The following is a 24,183-nucleotide window of genomic DNA, read 5'->3' as shown; positions in this document are numbered from 1 at the left end:
ATTTCACTTGGTTCTCTAGCGTGAGGTTACAGTCGATTGTAACACCGAGAATTTTCAGGCTGTCTGAGATAGGGAGGGTATAATGTTTGTAGGTTTGTTTGTATTGTATTGGGATGAGAGGATGAGACAGTGTGTTTTTTCTGTGTTGATTTTTAGTTGAAATGCGTTTGCCCATGAGTCCATGATATTCAAGCTGAGCTTGATTTTGTTGGTGATTTCTGTCAGATCACATTTGTAAGGAATGTATATTGTGACATCATCTGCATAGATGAAAGGGTTAAGGCCTTGGTTGGATAAGGATTTGGCTAGTGGGGTCATCATTAGGTTGAAAAGGATCGGTGATAGTGGTGATCCTTGAGGTACTCCGCATTCTGCTTTCCACGGTGGTGATATGTTTGAGCTTGATTTCACTTGATATGTTCTAGTGGTTAGGAAACCCTTGATCCAACTAAGTATGTGTCCGCCAAACCTGAAGTAATCTAGGAGTCTTTGTAGTGTTTTATGATTTACCATGTCGAACGCACGGGACATGTCAAATTGGAGGAGAAGTATGCTTTTGCCTGTTGCTATTTCCTGCTTGAATTTGGCTAGGAGGGTAATTAGTACTGTTTCAGTGCTATGGAGGGGGCGAAATCCTGATTGTGATTCATGTAATATTGTGAATTTGTTTATATAATCAGTAAGTTGTTTGGTTACCATGCTTTCCATCAGTTTGACCACCGGTGGGATTGATGCTACTGAGCAGTAGTTAGTGATTTCGTTTGATTTTTTCTTGGGATCTTTTGGTGGCACCGGGGGGGGGGGGGGGCTAAAATGTGCCCCCTCACCTCGGGCTCTGGACCCCCCTCCCGCCGAAGTCTGGCTACGCCCCTGTTATAGAGTAAGCTAGTCGTCCCGTGGCTTCACCTCGACCTCGTGGCTCGAGTCACCGGGAAGCGAGAGACATCGCGAAAGCCCGAGGACGCTCAGACACCCAGTCTGAGCTGTGGTGTGAGGAAACAGACTGGGATCCCAGCAGGACTGCCGAGCTACCTGGCCCTGACCCATGGCGGCCGACAGCCGAACCCACCGCCAGCATCGCTAGCCACCGCTCGCAACCACCAGGCCCTGACCCACGGCGGCCGACTACCAAACCCACCGCCAGCATCGCTGCCCGCTCGCAACCACCTCCAACGGATTATCGCACCTGGGCAAGGCGACTCTAAGGACCAACTAGGACTCCATCGTCACAGGTTCAGCGCTACCCGGGCCCAACAGACACGCCGCACTGCTCAACATCGCTGAGGGAAGATCAGTGCCCTAATCCCAGTGGCCCACCAGGCGGAGGACTGAATGGTGAGTGCCTCCACCGACCCAAAGTGCGCTGGAGATAGCAGACCAGGGCTGGATTCGGGTGAATTACCGGCAAGATCGGGTGGGCTGGAAACCGACCGCTACTCCCTGCCAGCCACGCGACCGCCACACCACGCCGACCAGGACACATCGACGAGGTCCGGGACTGGGCAATCACGCGGGGATATAAGGAAATACAGGGCCTCTGCCTGCTTGCTTTCGATTTGATTTTGCTCTATAGCCATGCCTGATATTGCAAAATTGCCTTTGATCTTGCCTGCTTGCTTTTGATCTTGCCTTATAGCCTGCTTAACTTTGCAAATTACCCAGAATGCTCTGGACATCTGGAGAGCACGATCCAAACGTCCGGATATAAGGAGAAACAGGGCCCCTGCCTGCCTGTTTTTGATTTGATTTTGCTTTATAGCCTTGCCTGATTTTGCAAAATGCCTTTGATTTTGCCTGCTTGCTTTTGATTTTGCTTTTTAGCTTGCTTGACTCTGCAAATTACCTTTGATTTGACAAAAGACCCGATAAGAACTGCTACCACTGTTGCTAGGACGCATATGACCTGCCTGCTTTGCCTGCTCGCTTTCGATTTTGCTTTATCGCCTTGATTTAATCTAGCAAAATTTCCTTTACCTGCTAGCTTTTGCTTTGCTTCTGCAATTCTGCAATACTGCCTTCAAACACACACCAAAAGCCTCTCACATTGTTCTGCTTCTAAGCTTTAACTCTATCTGCCTACCCCATATACTGTAAGCACCTGCACTACAATTGAATGCTACCCTTACTACTTAAATGCTAGCTCAAACGTTTAATTGCGCTAATGCCTTCAAACACATGGTAAGGTTAAACACGATAGTATCAAGCACTGACTGCTACACCTTGTTGAATTAATTACTGCTATGGACTACCTGTTTTAAGCACCGCAATACCTGCAGATATAATTACTGTCCTGAACCAATTGTTAAGACAGTCGATGCATCACAGATATCACCAACACCGCCCAACACACCCACGAACACTGTTCACAAAACAACTGACATTACCAACAACACCCAACACTCCTACGAATACCATCCACAAAAGCCAACATGAATACCAACAAGCTACTGATAATAATCTACCTCACTCCCATAATCTACCACGCATGGACCACCCCTAACATCAATAACAACCCAACCACAATCCACCAACTCTATGTACAAACAATCAACAACCCACCAGACCAAAAATACAACAACCAACCTAAAAGAAAAAACTCCACATATGAACCTCACCAACAGAAAGAAAAAAAGAAAAACAACAACGACAAATTCAACCACCGAGAAAACAAACAACTAATAAAAATAAATACATCAAACCTCCCTACAGAACCATACCGCTTCATCCGAATAGGATACATCAACGCAAGATCAGCAGTAAGCAATTCAATAGACATACTAGACTGGATTACCACAGAGAATTTAGACCTTCTGTTTATCACGGAAACATGGTTCCATGGCCCTACAGACCCCGCCATCATAGAGACATGCCCACCAGAATACAAAATCACCCACTGGGCAAGAAATGGAAAAAGAGGCGGCAGAATAGCCATAATTTACAAATCTGAGTTTACCATAACTACCACTGGCGAATCCACCTCACCACAACTCGAGATCGCCTCAACAAGAATCACTCATGCAAACCTACAAGGACACCTCAACACAATACTATTCTACAGGCCACCAGGAAAATAGAAAGACTCCCAAATGCAACTCATGGACTTCATCTCCAATACATGTGTCTCTGCCTCTAACATCCTCATAATAGGAGATATCAACCTACACCTTGAGGACGACTCCTCAACAGGCACACAAGAATGCAAAGTCTTCTTAAAACTCTGGGATCTACACGCACCTAATAATCAACCAACACATGAAAAAGGACACACACTGGACATCATTACACACAAATTCGACCCAGACTCAACCCTCCTACTTACAGATACAAGATGGACACCCACACCATGGACAGACCACCACAAAGCGATGGTCTCCCTCCACTGGCGAAAAATACACAGAAACGCAATTAACAAACATGAACGAACAACATAAACCACGAGAGGAAAAATAGACCCCACAACATTCTGGCAAAAGGTCTACCAAAGCGAATGGTCAACAAATACAGACACCATCCAATTCCTCCAAGAATGGGACGACATATGTAGGACAACATTAGACACAATCGCCCCAATCCAAACTAGAACATCACACAGGAAAAAAACAAATTCATGGTTCACCGAAGAGCTGAAAAAACTCAAAACACAAGTCAGAAAACTAGAACGCACATGGAATAAAAAGAAAGACGAACACACACTGAAAGCCTGGAAAACACTCCAGAGGAAATACAAATACACCATCAAACAGACTAAAAGACTACACTATAAAACATTGATTGGACCAAACTACAAAGACACACACAAACTCTTCTACCTCGTAAACAAATTGCTAGACACCACACCACTAACTAACAACAGTAAAGATACACCAGGGGTCGATGACCTCGCGAAATACTTCAAGGAAAAAATCATACAACTACGGCTCAAAATACCCACCAGCCCTACGGAATACACAACACTCCTAAATTGTCTAGACCCAGAAGATGGAATATACCCAGCAGACAGGATCTGGACCAAATTCGAACTACTATCAGAGGACCCCATCTCTAAAACGCTCAAGAGATTCGCCAAATCCCAATGCAAACTAGATATCTGCCCAAACAACCTCATGAAATCAGCCCCTCAACAATTCATAATAGACCTAACTAACCACATGAATTTCATGCTACAAAACTGACTTTTCCCAAAAGAAAAAGGAAACATTCTACTCACCCCAATACCCAAAGACACAAAGAAAAACACAAGCGAAATAACAAACTACAGACCAGTAGCATCTATACCATTAACAACTAAAATAACCGAAGGGATGGTTACCAAACAACTCACAAACTACCTCAACAAGTTCTCCATACTACATGACTCCCAATCAGGATTCCGGTCAAATCACAGCACAGAAACAGTGTTAATTACCCTAATGACCAAATTCAAACAAATGATTGCAACCGGCACCAACATACTCCTGCTACAATTTGACATGTCAAGTGCTTTTGATATGGTAGACCACGAAATCCTATTACACATTCTTGAATACTTTGGCATCGGAGGCAATGTTCTAAACTGGTTCAAGGGGTTCTTAACCTCACGTTCATATCAAGTCACATCAAACTCAACTACGTCAGCTGCATGGACACCTGATTGTGGAGTACCGCAAGGATCCCCCCTCTCACCAACTATTTTCAATCTAATGATGACCCCCCTGGCAAAACTTCTATTAACCATAACCTTAATCCATATATATATGCCGATGATGTAATGATATATATTCCATTCAAAAAAGACATCAATGAAATCTCTAACGAAATCAGCCAAAGTCTACACATCATGAACACCTGGGCAGATGCATTCCAACTGAAACTGAATGCAGAAAAAACTCAATGCCTCATACTTACCTCCCAATACAACACGAATAAATTTACCACCATCAACACACCTAAACTAAATCTGCCAATCTCAGAAACTTTAAAAATCCTTGGAGTCACTATCGACCGCCACCTAACTCTTGAGACTCATGCGAACAACACAACAAAAAAAATGTTCTACTCCATGTGGAAACTGAAAAGAATTAGACCATTCTTTCCAAGATCTGTCTTCCGCAGTCTAGTGCAATCACTCGTACTCAGTCACCTGGACTATTGCAACTCATTATACGCAGGATGCAAAGAACAAATACTGAGGAAACTTCAAACAGCCCAGAATACAGCAGCCAGACTCATCTTCGGAAAACCAAAATACGAAAGTGCAAAACCCTTACGGGAGAAACTACACTGGCTACCACTCAAGGAACGCATCACTTTTAAAGTATGCACCTTAGTCCACAAAATCAGTCATGGTGAAGCCCCTGCATACATGTCCGACTTAATAGACCTGCCACCCAGAAACGCTAAAAGATCGTCCCGAACCTTCCTCAATCTCCATTACCCTAAGTGCAAAGGCATAAAATACAAAGTACTGGACGGATCGACTTTCGCATACATGAGCACACAATTCTGGAATACACTACCACGCAACCTGAAAACGATCTACGAACTGACTGAATTCCGCAAACTACTAAAGACTTATCTCTTTGAGAAAATCTACGGCAAGGATCAAAACACATGAAGCCCATACAATCTAATAGACACGCACCAATACACTCTCTGTAATCTCTTCTCCCGCACTCTCACCACTCTTTAACCCTACCCACAGATAAAATTGTCAGACCTCCATGTTCCCTCGATACTGTTTTGTCCCCCTCTCAACTCACCACTGTTATATCCCACTGTTCTATCCCCTAATGATATCCTGAATTTACTCTGTCTTATATAACTCATCACAATGTAACCCATAATTGTACTGCAACTAATTGTACTTCCATCATTTACAACGTATTGTAAGCCACACTGAGCCCGCAAATAGGTGGGAAAATGTGGGATACAAATGCAAATAAATAAATAAATAAAATGCATTCTGCATGGATTTTTCAGGTGCCATACATAGAATCTAGTCCTTAATGCATAGGGCTAGATTCTATATATGGTGCCAAAAACGCGCTGTTCTATAAGCTGCACTTAAAGTTAGGCGCGGTTTATAGAATAGCGTTTACATCCAGGAATCACAGCTAACTTTAAGGCGTGGTCATTTGCACCAACTGAAATGTGGAACAAATGCACACGGCTATATTAGGTGCATATCCCTGTTATTCTATAACAATGTGCATTAATTTTTTGAACACCCCCATTATGCCCATGACCCTCCTATTTCAGGGCCCCGTTTCTCAGATTGCGCGTAAATTTTAGGTGCAGATCCTGTTCCTAAATGTATACATATAAATGTTCATAAATCTAATTAATGCCAATAATTCCTTGTTGAAAAGTCAATTATTGGCGCTAATTAGATCATTATCCAATTAAATTGCGTGTGCAAATTAGGCACATGCTCAAATTCGCATGCGCAATTTTGGCTATCTGCAAATATTCAAGCGTTGGCTAGCTAAGTTTAACGGGTAAATTGGACTGCCTAAATAGCAGTCCTATCTTTGCCCGCTATTAACTTAACCGGCCAGCGCTGAATATTCACATAGCTGGTTAAGTTAAAGCCAGCCAAACCCCTCCCTCCCTGGATATTCAATGCCAGACATGGGAAACAGCCCAGCATTGAATATACAGGGTTAGCGCAGGTGGCGGCAGCTAACTGCGCAGCCTGCAGCTGGCTGAATATTTGGGAGAATGTCTTTTTCTTCCATTTGCCCCCTCAGTTTCCAGTCCTCTTGCCCCCTTTTAATCACTGTAATAGCACCACTATGCTCCCGGTCCCCTTCCCCGGTAACTTTGGTGTCCTTTTTAATTCCCTTCTTTTTTTTTCTGAAACTTATCCACATTACTGCTAAAAATCTCTTACAGCAATTCTAAAATCCACTGCTTCCTCTCTGAACATATTGATAGAATGCTTATTTACTTTGTTATCACGTGGATTACTGCAACTTGCTATGCACAGGTCTACTGGTGAATGATCTCTTGCCATTACAGTCTGTTCAAAATTCAGCGGCAGGTTTACACATTGTGCTGTTACTAACATGTAACAAGTGGAGAGTGATGTATTTGGGGTGCAGAAATTCAAATGTGCTGTAAGAGATAGGGAGTGAAAGGCTGATGCAGGGCTGGGATAAGGGTATCTGATGCCCTAGGTAACCATTCAGCTATGTACCTCCCTTCACCAGGCAGCTTGGGACCCTACTCCTCAGTAGTCCAGCATCTCCTCTTCCCTTCTCTATTCCTTACTTATATTTCATCATCTCCATTTCTCTTCCTCCCTGTTGGCTAGCATCTCCCGTTCTCTTCTATACCCCCCTCCAAGTGGCCAGCATCTTCCCTTCTCCTCTCTACCCCCCTCAGGTAGCCGCATTGCTCCAATAGGAAGTCTATGATGGAGGGGGAGGGACATAACAGCAAGTAAACACTTTTCTTCTCCTTCCTCTCCTCCCCCACCCACAGACTATTTATACCACAGTCATATCTTTTCCAGTCCAGCCTGGTCCATCCATATCAACCACACTCAGACAGAATGATTGTTTTATTTTTGTGAAAAAGGGAACAAGATGTTCCTCTCCAGTTTGAGACTTAACTATATGTTCACTCCATTACAAGTGTTTTTCAGATCATATACTGCCAAAACTCCCTCTGCTCCCCGTTGTCCCCTCAGTAAAATAACTTGTATATCCTGGTGAGCATAGGGCTAGAGGAGAATGGCGAAATACCAGTTATTCTCTATCCAGCACAGAAATCTTTAGGAAAGAAAGGAGATGGGATTTGATATACTGTCTTTCTGTGATTACCATCAAAGTGGTTTACATATAATATACAGGCACTTATTTTGTACCTGGGGCAATGGAGGGTTAAGTGACTTGCCCAGAGTGACAAGGAGCTGCAGTGGGAATTGAACCCAGTCCACTAGGTTCTCAGGCCACGGCACTAACCATTAGGCTACTTTTTTTTGTCTATAGTTTGTCTTATATCCTCTTTGTCTCTGCTTATTCTTGGTCTTCTCATATGCTTTCTCTCTGCTTTCCTGTTCCTTATCTTTTATGAGTTATTTTCCAGTCTTCTCATTTCTTTCATTTACATTTACTTCATGTGTTTGACTCTCCATAGCCTGTCTTCTCTACCTTCTCTCATTTCACATCCTTCTAGTATCACCCCCTCATGCCACTTCTCACACTTTTCTCACCTTTATGTCTCTTCCCTTCATCATGAACCTCTCCTTTCACCTTTTGCTGAACTCCTCTTTTCCCAATCCCACAAAGATGCACTCCAACTCTTTTAGCTCCTATTTCCTCACTCCTTCCTAACCCCTATGTTCTACTCCCATGGGGAGATGATCGAAAACCCCGTGCTGTTCCAAACAGCGCTCTAAAAATAGCGCTGGAACAGCGCAGGGCTTTACCACCCCTATGATCAGAGATAATAGCATGCAATTTTAAGCACGCTATTCTCTCTGATCATGGGGTAGAAAAGTGCACTTGTTTGACAGGTCTGGGCTGTCAAAAGCCCAGACCTGTCAAACACAGGGGCTGCAGGTCCATGGGACCACCAGACCCCAAGTACCCCCACCCCAAGCCAAGCGAAACAGGGGCTGGAGGTCTGGCAGACCTCCAGTCCCACCAACCCCCCTGACACAAGTTCGGGGAGGGGGCTGGAGATTTGGTGGGTCTCTAGCCCCTTACCCCCCCCCCCCAGCATCCCCTCAAATGTCCCTGGTGGCCCAGTGGGCCGCGGGTCAATCCCCCCCACCTAGTAGTCTAGCGGCCCTTCCACACCCCCTACCCGTTGGGGAGGGAGGTGGCCTCCCTCCTCTTCCATCGGCACAGCCACAAAAATGTCAGCACCCAGCTCTGCCCAGTGCATCCTGGGATGTGCTGGGCGGGGCTTCACACATATATTCCAGCCAATAGGCTACAGTGGGAGACTGAAGCAATAACTGGGATACAGAAACACTTCCTTCCTGCATTTCTTTGTTGCCCTGCAGCATGGAGACTTCCGCTTCAAATTTAGAGCCCTGTTTACTAAACTGCTTTAAGGGCACGCTAGCATTTTTAGCACACGCTAAATGCTAAAGATGCCCATGGGACTATATGGATGTCTCTAGCATTTAGCACACACTAAAATGCTAGCACTCCTTAGTAAACAGGGTCCTTAATAAATTATATCATAAAAATATTGGGGGTGCCCCAGCACCCACAGAGCTGGCACTTATGCTGTTTTGGTAGTGAATCTTGAAAGGCGGTATAGCAAATTAATAAAAGAAAGAAAGAAATGGCTGTTCTGTTGTTTGCTGGATACTAAGGACCAACATTCTGTGTGTGTGTGTGTGGTTTTTTTTTGTTGTGGGGGGGGGGGGGGTTATCTGTTCCTCTTTCCTTTCTTTTCCAGCTCATTTGGAACCAATGCTAGGATCCTGACCACTATGAATCTTCAGTTTCGTTGCCCTTAGTTTAGTCATTGCAGCAATGGCCTTAAGGCCAGAACTCATACACCAGGGCTTCCTCTCAGCAATTTGAAAGCTGGCTGTCTTGTGTTACTCTTATGGATCGCCTACTTTATCAGCGTCCCCAGCCAACCCAGAGTACGCAAAGCCTGATCCAGGAATTGAACCAGGGCTCCCCAGCGTGGTAGCGCACAATGCTGCTACTGAGCCTCCAGGTTAGCTTAGTTCACCAACTTCAAATGCACACAGATGACATCAGAGATTCCAAGTTACCCAGTTCCAGGCTGGAGACGTTTTGGCCAGTCCTGGTTTTCAACTTGCATCCCAAAGCGTGTGAGATTTGTAGTGATTAATCTTGCCCATTGAAATCAGCGCTGCAAATCCCATGATGAACCAGGATAGGTGGTCAGAAAGTCAGGACTGTCCCACAGTCTCCAGGATCTGGGTAACTTGGCATCAGTGGAGAGGTCGATGTAGTACCTGAAACAATTATTTAAAGGTCAATAAATCCTGAAGCAACAGGATTTGGCACCGTAGAATGGTGGCCAGCGTCGAGGAAACTTGATAGGATCACAGAAGTTAAGTGAAAAAAATATATATATTTTTAATGAATATGATAAAAAGATAAAACATATACAAGCTAAAAATATACAAAAGAGAAGTTATTTGAATTAAAATGATGGAGGTTTTTTAAAAGCAAGTGATTGAAAAGGCGAGGAGTAAAGATATATAACGCCTTTGTATTTCTGAGGCTTTTTTTCCTCCATGTTTATAGACACTGTTATGTGACATAAAAACCTCATACATTGTATTACTACTACTAGTACTACTTAACACTTCTAAAGCGCTACTAGGGTTACGCAGCGCTGTACAGTTTAACAAAGAAAGACAGTCCCTGCTCATAGGAGCTTACAATCTAATGGACAAAATGTGCATACAATCCAATTGGGGCAGTCTAGATTTCCTGAATAGAGGTAGAATGGTTAGGTGCCGAAGGCGACATTGAAGAGGTGGGCTTTGAGCAAGGATTTGAAGACGGGCAGGGAGGGTGCTTGGCGTAATATTGTTTGCTATAACTTGGAATCTCTGCATACATGTTTGTTTGTCTCCAGAGCACCACGTTGGATATATACATAAATGTGGCCCTTTGAAATTTAGATTTGAGAGGCTGAAAATCAAATAAGCTCTTATTATAATCTTTTGTGAGAAGCATTTAATGTTATTTATTTTGTGCAGTAACCATGTTAAGAAAAGACAGCTTGGCAGCTATCTGATTCTTCTATTAATTACACACAGGATGCGTATCTCAAGGCAACGCAAGCCTATTGCTATTTATTTTCTATTAAAATAGTGGAGGAAATTGTTTCTCCTCCTGTGACTAATTCATAGGCTGATAGTTATTTAAGTGATGGTGCTCACAGGTGTGGGATCCTCTGTCACATATCAGTTTATGCTGAATACATGATGCTCTGAGCTGTTTGTTCAGGCCTTTGAAGTCAATCAAAGTGCAATTTATGCAGTAGAAGAGCTCATTGGCAATGAGACTCCAGCTGTCTGAAAATGGATTTTAAAAAGCATTTACATAAATAGTACTATGGGGATATTTTCCACCTTTTAGTAAAACTGCACTGTTAGTGGTAGGATTCAGCAGGCTTTTACTGTCAGAATATACCCACTGGATCTCTCTGTTGACTGACTGGCAGTAGTTTTTTATTTTCTGGTAGATAATAGGATATTTCAAAATCACTTAGTGAGAGAAGGCCTGGAAGCATATATTTTCCTCACTCCTATTTTTAGAGAAGCAGAAACAGTGCTTTTTTATTTTCAAACCCCCTCCCTCAATGAATACAATGGATAGAATGCGATTGTTAACTCGTTATGTGTCTTTGTTTTACGAGCTTTTATGAAATGCTAATTTGCAATAACAGTGCAAAAACTAGAAACAAAAATACGTTGCAATATTTTTATTACACAATCAGAACATTACAACAGAAATCCTAAAGTCAACAGTATCACGGCAAGATGAACCCCTCTACCCTCCCTCCCACTCCATCCTCTCACTCCGCCCTCTATCAATATACACAACTTAATCCTGAGTTCAAAACTGCAGTGATCTTGAGTCTATCTATTCAACAAACGACTCCTGGCTGTGGGAGTCGTGGAGGGGCATAATCGAAAGGGACACCCAAAAAAATAAATAAACATGTCCCGCTGCAGTATGTGCAGCCTGAGTCAATCCTTGTGTGTGTGAATGAGACTAACAAGTTAGTTACTTATTAGTCTCACTCATACCTTAAAATAGAGATCCCTTTAGGACCTTTCTACCTGCTTATTATCTCGTGGGCAATCCTCATGGACCAGTGTACTGTATAACTCAGCTCCTCCACTCTTTATTATATGGGACTTTATATGTATAATTTGATTCTTAATGTTTTACTCGCACTAGCAATCTTCATGCAATTCCTCTCTTTTCTGAGCATGTTCTCTACTTTCACTAATACAATTTAAGTGTCCTTTCTGCTGCGGTGGGCTTGTGGGACCCTGGCTAACAGCGCTGATGTGATCCCATCTTTTTTCCTTGGGCCAGATTGGCATTGCCTCTCGGAGCCTGGCGGTGTGCTGGAGTGTAGAGGATCTACTTTTGATTTTAATGCTAACACTTTCTCTCTCCCTCCTACAAGCACTTACAGCATGGTAAATTCCACTGAATCTAGTCTGCTTTGTTGTTATATGATTTTTAATACTATAACATCATATATCATATGTTATTATTACATATAACTCAATCAAATTTATTGCACTTGTATCCAGCCTTAGAATGTGAAATAGTTTGGTATTTAGGTTCAGGCACCTGTCTACCCTCTCACTATGCACTCACATGGTTTCTTTAAGGCCGGATCTTGTTCCCACTGGTACAGGATAAGCTACTATTTGGCTAGTTTTTTCTGTTACGGTTCACACATTTGTTTCTTTACTCACATCACTGTACATGTTACTGTGGTGTACCTCAAACATTCACACATACTCACTCACAATTATGCTTACCTGAAACCCTTTTCACTTCATACTGTCACACTTGGGGAAGAATTTTACCCATTAACATGCAGATAGTCTCTTTAAACATTAAACGCCGGATTCTATATAGAGCGCCTAGAGATCTGCGCCGATTCAATAACAATGCGCGTAATTGGTTTAATAAGCTAATGAGCAGTGATAACAGCACTTAAGAAGCAATAATGAGCACTAATTGGCACTGATTATAATTAAGGCGCACAACTCGCTAAGTGCATTCTGTAACAATGTGTGCCAAATTTCTAACGCACGCAGGCAGAAAGGGGAGTGGTTATGGGTGGGGAAATGGGCATTTCATAGGTGTTCTGAAATTTGTGCACCTAGTTATAGAATATGGCCCAGTGCGCCTAAATATCAACTAAGCGTATTCTGTAACTGCCGCCTAAATGTAGGTGGCAGTTATAGAATATGCTTTTAGACGATGATTATAGAATATGCTTAGTCAGCACTGATTTCAGCGCCAATCTTTTAGATGCCATATATAGAATCTCCCCTTAAGGGGATGAACAACCCCATAAAAAGGAAAAAACTCCTACTCTATTTCAAGCATCTCAGTGCTGTCTTGGCATTTATTCAGGAGACTCATTTGTTGCTATCTGACTTTCAGCACCTCAAAGATACAAATTACACCCCCATAGCCTGATCCTCATTCTATCAGAAGAAAAATGGAGTGTCTATACTTATTCACAAATCTCTGCAATATACACTACTTACACAAATATCAGACAGTAGTGGGATATGGGTTGGGGTATCATTCCTAATTAACAATTGCCTGATCACTGTTTTTAATATATATGCTCTTAACTTAGATGACCATCAATTTTTCCATGACTTATCTGCAGAAATAGCCTCTCTAGGCCCCGCTCCTGTAATCCTAGGTGGGGATTTCAATCAGATCCAAGATTCATTTCTAGGCAGGGAATCAAAAACTCCTTTAAGAATCACTAAGGTAGCCTCTGCTACCTTAGTAGCAGAATCAAATAAAACGTTAGCCTTACTGACCTTTGGAGATTACTCCAGTCAACAGAGAGAGCTTGCACCTTCTTCTCAGTACCACATATGAGTTATTCCAGAATCGATTACTTTGTAATGTCTAAGGAGGTCTTTTATAAAGCCACGCTACCAATTCTCAGTGCGGCAAATGAGAGGAAGCCCATTCAATTCCTATGGGCTTCCTCTCATTTGCTGCATGGGAATTGCTAGCGTGGCCTTGTAAAAGAAGCCCTAAACAACTTACGTCTCAAGTAACTCACTGAAATCCTTAGCTAAACTATTTGAGACCACTCTGTTATTTCCTTATCCTTCTCTAATTTAGCAACATCTCCTCCACAAAAAAACTGGAGATTTAACCCAACTTTACTAAAAGAGGAAAAGTTTGTTTTCTCACATAATCCAATATCTGACTATCCCGCCAACATCTGATGGGATTCTTTTAAGGCAACCCTCAGAGCAATCATTAATTATGTAGCAGGGTCAATAAACAATGTAAAAATGAAGTCTTAAAATTAGAAACCGAAATAAAATGCTTAGAGAATGAATATCTATCCCCTCAAAACCCTACTGTTCTGTGAGCTACAAATCTTTAAGTAAAAATATAATTTCCAATTATCCCTTGAAGCCATCCATTCGATCTCACTGTATATACTGTATCAAAATATTACACTGAGAGTAATAAATCTAGCCACTCGCACAATTCCTAAAACCAAACTGTAACAACTCCAGAATTACACTTATCTCTAACTCCAACAATTAATAATTTACAACTGAAAATGGCATTGCTCAAAATGTTATAGATTATCATCAATGACTTTACAGTTCGGAAATAGACTTCTCCAAGATTAAATTCTCTGAATTCACATCTCACTTCACTCACCCAACAGTCACCCTTAAACAAAATGAAGACCTAGGAAAATAAATATCCTGCACTGACATCCTCTCATCTATGAAATTCTTACCCAAAAGTAAGGCCCCAGGCAATGATGGCCTCATCATTGAATTTTATTTGGCTTTATCAGACCTCTTTGTGCTACACTTACTTGCACTCTATAACTCATTCTTAACCTCTTTAAAGAATAAAAGCCCTTTCCTTGAATCTACAATGATAGTAATTCCAAAAACAGACAGAAATCAAACCAAGGTTGAAAACTATCGACCCATATCGTTAATTAATGTGGAGGAGCATAATCGAACAGCGCCGGCCAAATAGATGGCCAGCCATCTTTGGGGCCGGCTCTGCAAAGGGGCGGAGCCAACTGTATTTTCGAAAATGATGGCCGGCCATCTTTTCTTTCGATAATACAGTTGGGGCCAGCTAAATCTCAACATTTAGGGTTTAGAGATGGCTGGCTTTGGTTTTTGGCCATAATGGAAACTGGTCCCGGCCATCTCAAACCCGGCAAAATCCAAGCCATTTGGTCGTGGGAGTAGCCAGCATTTGTAGTGCACTGGTCCCCCTGACATGCCAGGACACCAACCGGGCACCCTAGGGGGCACTGCACTGGACTTCAAAAATTGGTCCCAGGTGCATAGCTCCCTTACCTTGGGTGCTGAGCCCCCCAAATTCCCCTCAAAACTCACTCCCTACAACTCTAGACCACTACCATAGCCCTAAGGGGTGAAGGGGGCACCTACATATGGGTACAGTGGGTTTTGGGGGGGGGGGGTTGCAGGGCTCCCATTTACCACCACAAGTGCAACAGGTAGGGGGGATGGGCCTGGGTGCACCTGCCTGAAGTGCACTGCACCCACTAAAAACTGCTCCAGGGACCTGCATACTGCTGTCAGGGAGCTGGTATGACATTTCAGGCTGGCATAGAGGCTGGCAAAAAAATGTAAAATTAAAATTTTTTTTGGGTGGGAGGGGGTTGGTGACCACTGGTGGAGTAAGGGGAGGTGATCCCCGATTCCCTCCGGTGGTCATCTGGTCAATTGGGGCACTTTTTTGAGGATTTGTCGTAAAAATAAATGGACCAAGTGAAGCCGGTGAAATGCTTGTCAGAACCGGTCATCTTTTTTCCATTATCGGGTGAAGCTGGCCATCTCATAACCATGCCCCCGTCCCGCCCCCGTCCTGCCTTCTGTACTCTGCTGAAACGCCCCCTTGAAGTTTGGCCGGCTCCGTGACAGAAAGCAGTTGGCGCCAGCCAAAATCGGCTTTCGATTATAGCGATTTGGCCGGCTTCAGGAGATGGCCAGCCATCTCCAGATTTGTGTCGGAAGATGGCCGGCGATCTCTTTTGAAAATAAGCTGGATAGACAACAAACTATATGCAAAAATAATAGCCTCCCATTTAAATACAGTTTTACCCTCTCTGATTCACAGAGATCAAAATGGCTTCACACCATTCAGGCTCCCAAGTGGACAATTCCAATCTTTTTTGGAATAACCTGTTAGGTGCCCAATATTTTACAGACCTTCAAATGGTCCTGTCACTGGATGTGGAAAAGACTTTCAACAGAATTGAATGGGAATACCTTTCATGCACGTTAGCACCACTTTTATTAAGATGATTAATTTACTCTACAATCATCCCATCAGATTCATCATGATCAATGGTAATCTCGCTTCAAAATTCCCCCCTAAAAAGAGGCACTAAACAAGGATGTCCACTTTCCGCTTTACTCTTTAACTTACAGTGGGGGAAATAAGTATTTGATCCCTTGCTGATTTTGTAAGTTTGCCCACTGACAAAGACATGAGCAGCCCATAATTGAAGGGTAGGTTATTGGTAACAGTGAGAGATAGCACATCACAAATTAAATCCGGAAAATCACATTATGGAAAGTATATGAATTTATTTGCATTCTGCAGAGGGAAATAAGTATTTGATCCCTCTGGCAAACAAGACCTAATACTTGGTGGCAAAACCCTTGTTGGCAAGCACAGCGGTCAGACGTCTTCTGTAGTTGATGATGAGGTTTGCACACATGTCAGGAGGAATTTTGGTCCACTCCTCTTTGCAGATCATCTCTAAATCATTAAGAGTTCTGGGCTGTCGCTTGGCAACTCGCAGCTTCAGCTCCCTCCATAAGTTTTCAATGGGATTAAGGTCTGGTGACTGGCTAGGCCACTCCATGACCCTAATGTGCTTCTTCCTGAGCCACTCCTTTGTTGCCTTGGCTGTATGTTTTGGGTCATTGTCGTGCTGGAAGACCCAGCCACGACCCATTTTTAAGGCCCTGGCGGAGGGAAGGAGGTTGTCACTCAGAATTGTACGGTACATGGCCCCATCCATTCTCCCATTGATGCGGTGAAGTAGTCCTGTGCCCTTAGCAGAGAAACACCCCCAAAACATAACATTTCCACCTCCATGCTTGACAGTGGGGACGGTGTTCTTTGGGTCATAGGCAGCATTTCTCTTCCTCCAAACACGGCGAGTTGAGTTCATGCCAAAGAGCTCAATTTTTGTCTCATCTGACCACAGCACCTTCTCCCAATCACTCTCGGCATCATCCAGGTGTTCACTGGCAAACTTCAGACGGGCCGTCACATGTGCCTTCCGGAGCAGGGGGACCTTGCGGGCACTGCAGGATTGCAATCCGTTATGTCGTAATGTGTTACCAATGGTTTTCGTGGTGACAGTGGTCCCAGCTGCCTTGAGATCATTGACAAGTTCCCCCCTTGTAGTTGTAGGCTGATTTCTAACCTTCCTCATGATCAAGGATACCCCACGAGGTGAGATTTTGCGTGGAGCCCCAGATCTTTGTCGATTGACAGTCATTTTGTACTTCTTCCATTTTCTTACTATGGCACCAACAGTTGTCTCCTTCTCGCCCAGCGTCTTACTGATGGTTTTGTAGCCCATTCCAGCCTTGTGCAGGTGTATGATCTTGTCCCTGACATCCTTAGACAGCTCCTTGCTCTTGGCCATTTTGTAGAGGTTAGAGTCTGACTGATTCACTGAGTCTGTGGACAGGTGTCTTTCATACAGGTGACCATTGCCGACAGCTGTCTGTCATGCAGGTAACGAGTTGATTTGGAGCATCTACCTGGTCTGTAGGGGCCAGATCTCTTACTGGTTGGTGGGGGATCAAATACTTATTTCCCTCTGCAGAATGCAAATAAATTCATATACTTTCCACAATGTGATTTTCCGGATTTAATTTGTGATGTGCTATCTCTCACTGTTACCAATAACCTACCCTTCAATTATGGGCTGCTCATGTCTTTGTCAGTGGGCAAACTTACAAAATCAGCAAGGGATCAAATACTTATTTCCCCCCACTGTAGCTTTGGAGCCTTTACCTCTGGCTATAAGAGCTAACCCATTTATTGAGGGTATAAAATCTAGTGATGAAAATTTTAAATTGGCAATTTATGCATACAATATCTTTATGTACACAACAGTACAATCCCTCTCCTCGATAGTACACCGTATAGAATCATTTTGTGCTTTATCTGGATACAAAATAAGTTGGACAAAATCTACACTCATGCCACTGTCAAAATATACCACGAAGCACCATATTACTAACTATCCATTTAAATGGGAACCAATCAAAATCACATATCTAGGTATATGGTACAGCACCAACACAGAACAAACTATCAAATTTAATACGGACTATATCCTAACTATGGTGAAGGATAAAATTGAGAAATGGTCACCACTTTATCTAAACTGGTGGGGCAGAACAGAAACTATCAAAATGATACTTGCACCCAAAATAAATTACATTCTCAGTATGACCCCTCTTTTCTTTCTGCCAAAACTTTATTAAACACTCGATAGTATCCTAACTAAATGTATTTGGAAAGGCAAAGTTCCTCACATAGCCAAGAATAAACTCAAGCTGCCCAAAAACAAAGGGGGCATCAACTTTCCAGACTCGAAATCAAATCACTTAGCCCAGTGTTTCCCAAGTTCAGTCCTGAAGTACCTCTTGCCAGTTGGGTTTTCAGGATATCCACAATAAACTTGCATAAACTTGATTTGCATACACTGCCTCCATTATAAGCAAATCTCTTTCATGCAATTCAGTGGGAAACACTGACTTAGCCTTTCAGGCATCTCAGGCTATTAAGTGGTTTGATACTTCCCCAGATGGTCCCAGATGGCTCACTTTTGAGCGATCTCTCAGTAAAACATATTATGTACATCTCCTCCCTTTTATGAACAAACTCCGTCTTCAACAAAAATTGCTTATATTAAACCAGATGGTCCCAGATGCCTCACTTTTGAGCAATCTCTCAGTAAAACATTTTACGTTCATCTCCTCCCTTCTATGAACAAACTCCGTCTTCAACAAAAATTGCTTATATTGAATTCCACGTCTGTGATGCTTAGAGATCTCGTAAAGAGAATCAAATTAAAAGAAAAAATGGCCCATCGATATCTTCCTATGATTTAATCCTCTGATTAAATTACAAAACTCTTATCTAAATTGGAAAGTCTGGAAGGCGGCTGGTATTTGGTCAGTCTCGCAGCTCATGTACAACAATACCTTTATCCCTTTTGACTCCCTTGTCCAGAAATTTAACTTACCCCAGACAGAACATTCAAACTAGTCTCTCCTTACCCAACCTCTCTCCCTATTATTTAGAGACTCTACTTGTGCACATTCAAAGTCAACCTTCTTCCAAAGCATCAATTTGTTACTTAATTCAACAAAAAACAGCTTCTAAATTCTACGGACTTGTATGAAATGCAGAGCTTCATTTCACTTGTACACTTGAGGTCAGTTGGGGACAAAAATTGGGCATTTCCTCCAACAATTAACTGGCAGGAATTATGGTCAAAAAAGTTTAGACCAACTCTATCAGCAGCTATCGCACAATCATCTTTCTTTACTATGCATAAATCTTACTGGACACCCATAAAATTGTCCAAACTTTTAACTCCTCCACTTCAACTAAATGTTGGTCCTGGCAAAAGGACAATGGAGACCTATCACATCTTCTCTTTTATTTTCCCAATGTTCACAATTTCTGGAAAAGTAACTGAGAGAATATTTACCATCGTTCCCTCAGAAAATAAGCCTGACATTTCATATGGCATTATTATTTTAAAATACTCACACCCAGAAATTATTATAACTGATAAACAAACCAGGTTATTCAACTTAATGTTAGCCATTGCTCAACAGCTTGTATTTTTACACTGTAAAGATCTTGAAACTTCACTTTAATTGATGGTGGTCTCAGATTTGTGCAACTAGAAAATATGAAGCTCTAAACGCTCTTCGCACTCATAATTTCTCTCATGTACATGGTCTCCTTTAGATAACTACTGCAATAATTTACAAACAAATGTGTGACTTACATATATTTCTCCTCCTCTTCCTTTCCTTCTCCACTGTATCTGCATATATAATACCTCAAGCTAAATTGTGTATTGGTGATGTGATTGTGTAACATGTACACATCCTTGTCTTCAAGCTGTTTCTTTCAGACATAAATTGTACCAATTCTTTAAAGCATTTATGACTATCATAATGCAAGATTTTATTATTCCTGTACACTGTTTATTTGTTGTAATTTCACATACTTTAATAAAAAGATTAGAAAAAAAATAAAGACAAAGTAAAGAAAAAAAAAATTGTATGTGCCATGCCAGACTTTAGGCTCATCACAACTAATGCTACAGTTACAAGAAAAAAATAGAAATGTCTAGAAAAGATGTACATGGATGGTAGAAAAGTTTGTGTGAGAGGGTTCTCTCTTTAGCACATGAGAGCAAAAAAATTGCAGGTGATCAACGTAGTAGCTGACACTTTTGTGTAGAAGATGTAAAGTTGGAGGAGCTCTGACACGCCATCCTCATACCAGATCATGCCATTCTCAGTGCACATTAACATACACATGGTTAGGGTAATAGATCAGATTGTAAATTGCTTAGGTTATTGCTGCCTTGGCATTAGTCAGTAAATCAAGCCTTATCTTTGTTCATTAACCTTAGCAAATTGCATTTCACAGAGATTTAATTATAAATCTGACATTGCATTTATTGAGCAATGATCGACTATCATGTCCTGGAACACTGGGGGTGGCTTATTATAGTCATGAGATCTTGAAGTTTGATTGATGGAGAAGTCCTTTTCAAATATTAATTTAATTTTATACATACAAATGTGTCAGATATTATAGTTTTCTGCTTGTCCACATGGCTATATGGCATGACCTACAACAGTGTTAAGAAGCCTACCCAGCCTGCATGGCCATTATGATTTATTAATAATTTGCTGTAACATTTCATTTGCAAAGCAAGTCAATGCGGTTTACACTCAATTTGTAAGAAAAGCGAAAGCAACTCTATAATAAATAGGAAAAGTATATACACTCAGAGGGACACAAACAGTCTATGACAGTCTTAATTGTTCCAATTCAACAGAGTCAAGGTCTGCAGCCTAGACTCCTGCTGGCCCACCAAAGGGTTTTCAGTAAGGTGCGAAAGGCTTTATATGATAGCTCTGAACTAAGAAAGAAGAGCAAGGTATTTTAGAGATGGGAGGAGTGCTAAAAAGAAAAATGTGGTATTCTGTGTTGATTCCCTTTTGGTTTGGGAAGGGTCAGGAAGAACTAGTCTGTGATTTTTTTTATAGAATAAGGGGTGCAAGTGGGTGCAGTATTGTGCACTCTTTTGTTGAGGGACTCCTTCTGAGGTTTACCAGTAGCAGTAGTGTATGTTGAAAATGGTATTATGAAGAAACTCTGTGTTTTAAGCTTGTAAAATGTATTGTATATTTCCTGAAGTATTTCTTCTATTGGTCAGCAGGTGGTGCATGTTTTATGTTAAAGCTGTTATATAAAAGTGAATACTCCCTCTTTAGTTTCACTCAGTAAGGAAGTGCTCTACAGTACTGTGAGCAGTATACTTTTGAAATTTGTTGTTCTGGCTTTTGCCCCAGTCTTAGCCAGGGGAAAAAGAGAGACAGATCTCCTTTCTGAGGCCCAGTGATCAGTTATATTTGATAATCTGTGAGCAGCATATTTCCTGAGCTCCCCAGGCACTTTTTAGAAAGTAAACAAATGTTTAGGTAGTTTTATAATTGATCCATATTTCAGTTATCTGTTATTCTTTGTTGACTGCACATTTTCTGTTCACTATTCAAATTGTGACAATAAAACTGTTTAGTTTGTTCGGACCACTGGAAGTGTGGCCCCAGTAACCTGGAAATCACCTGGGATATTTTGAGAGTGGGAGACTCGCCCAGAGGCGGTTGTGACACAGTCGGTGGAAGGAGGATGCTAGTGTAGAGCACATGCCCAGGTGTAGCAGTGCTGGGGCAGACCCTCTAAGTGGCCACAAGGTTAATCCTAGGTAGGTGATAGGCATTCTGTGACAGGTATCAACTCTTATTACATTATTCTTTCACAAAAAGAACAATGACAAAATTCAAGAAAGCATGGGATAACCACTGAAGTTATAAAGAGGGGAATGGAAAGCCAGAGATAAACTGGGCTCTATAGCACTGCATCAGGAATGAAACTGGTCAGACTAGATCCTTGGTCTTCACTCCTTGAGGGTATCCAATGGGTCAGCATGTCCCTAATAAATATGCATGAGGGAGATATGCTTACAATGGAGGTAGTAGGCATGCAGATCTATCTCACGAACGTTCTTCAGGAATATCCTGAAAATCTGACCCCTTTGGTGGCCCTTGAGGACTGGTGAAGACCAAGAGACTAGATCAGGGGTTCTCAACCAGGTACTCAGGATACACTCAGCTAGTCAGGTTTTCAGGATATCCACAATGAATATGTATGAGATAAATTTGCATGTACTATCTCATATATATTCATTGTGGGTATCCTGAAAACCTGACTGGCTGGTAACCCCTGGACTAGATGGACCTTATCTACTGTCACATGCAATGTGTCTGTCTATATTTTTATTTAATCAAATTTACCTACACAACTTTTTTCCCTTTATCCATATCATACAAAGAAGAAAACTAAATAATCAACAATAACTATAGCTAAGGGGCAAAATGATCTTTACAACAGAAGACAGTATTGCATTTGATAGAATAGGATGCAGAATGACATGACTTTCAAAGTTATTACAGTTTATTGCTCAACCAGTTGACTTCAATACAATTTGTACTTGAATTCCGAAATCCAATTTGTTCTGATCTACTCTGAGATCTTGAACTCGAAATAACTGACACTTTTGCATTTTTCCATGTTTTGAGGTCTCAAGCCCTTTTGTACCAACCCTGAGTTGAAGGTTGGAGATCATATGGTACTGAAATTGAGATTGAGCAAAAGCTGAGTCTACAGTTCGAGGTTGCATGGAATTGTACTGAGTATGTACAGACTCAAGCAGGAACATGTTGAGAATGTTTACACATCTTTCAATTTCAAAACAAAAGTTCAAAAAAATACCTTACTTATCTGATAACATGTTACGTACTTTGTTCCTCTATCCATTCTATGGCTAACCCTCTGGAGATGTCCTTGTGATGTTGTATATCAGATATTAGACACTAGGCTTGGCGATGATATAATACTTCAGCAGGAAGAGAAAACTACAGTAACAAAGACAGCAGCAGAGAAGCCAGAACATTTTCCACACACTTCAACAGAATGTGATCCAGGGGCAACATCCTTTCTTATTACATTCCATGTATTTTTCCGACTTAATTAACTTTTCCGACTCTACAGTACTGCTAGGTTTTTTCTCTGCAATTAATTTTTCTTGAAATATTTTGTATTTTCTTGGAGTCTTGTCACTCACTGTTTGCTGGAGCTTTGGAAGTGAGTTTATGAAAGAATTGTGAAATGGTTATAAAACTTGATTGATTGATCTGGGACTGTTTGATATTAAAGTGAATGATGCTGAATTTAATCAGTAAGAATCTAATTCTCAATGTTTTTCTTATTATAGTGTATAAATTAGTTCAATTAACCCAAAATATTTATGAATGTATTCACATTTTCAGTAGATAATATATTATAGCCCAGTCTGTTTTCCTTGTATTGGGTGTAGATTGTAATTGTCATCAAAGTAAGCAAAAAAAACATTTATCCACTTAAGAATAAAAAGCTAGTGGTCAAAGGAAGATCGATCACATGCATTTAATGCATGTTTATGATCAAAATACTTTAAAAACACAAGAGAGTGGATAACAGATATGCAGTTTTCACTGTTTGATGTCAGAAAGCACAAGAGAATATTGAAAGGATTTGACCCAGGTGTGGGAAAAAGATACTTCATTATCTTGCTCATAGAAAAAGCATCAAGGGAAAAACATTTGCATTCGGTACAGAGTGCTACCCTTAATAGTGGTCTTATAAGTCTTTGTAATTTTGCTATGTCTGAAAACTAGTTGTCACTTTGTTAAAGAAAGTTCCTTCAATATACCTTGAAACAATCAGTAGTTTAGAAGATGTTAAGTAAGGCAAAGTTATTAGTACAATGTAATGAGATAGCTTCTTGTTCGGAATTTTGGTCCTGGTAATTATGTGCTTTTCATGTACATTTTCCTATAAATTTTTTAATCACGCAGGACTATAAACAAGCTAAAACAATTTGAGTTTAGGTAAAACATTACATACACATTTTTAGGTGATTGATGCAACATACATTTATTGAGCTAGACATACGAATGTGACAACGAATCAATCTGTCATAATAACTAGATAGACTGATCAATGATTTACTAGTAAAGGACTGTTTAGTACAATGTCAGATTTCCAAGCTATATAAAAAAAA

General features: G+C 41.4%; 1 protein-coding gene across 1 annotated transcript in view; it reads left to right on the top strand.

The window, feature by feature from the left end:
* The window catches only part of ADGRG4 (adhesion G protein-coupled receptor G4), a 194,138-nt gene that overhangs the window by 34,407 nt on the left and 135,548 nt on the right, over nucleotides 1-24,183 (top strand). The gene's annotated exons all lie outside the window — the stretch shown is intronic.

This window comes from Microcaecilia unicolor, chromosome 7 (genome assembly GCF_901765095.1).
Source record: "Microcaecilia unicolor chromosome 7, aMicUni1.1, whole genome shotgun sequence".
In the NCBI taxonomy this organism is placed as follows: Eukaryota; Metazoa; Chordata; class Amphibia; order Gymnophiona; family Siphonopidae; genus Microcaecilia; species Microcaecilia unicolor.
The sequence above is the reverse complement of the archived record's forward strand: the minus strand, read 5'-3'. Positions and strand labels throughout refer to the sequence as shown.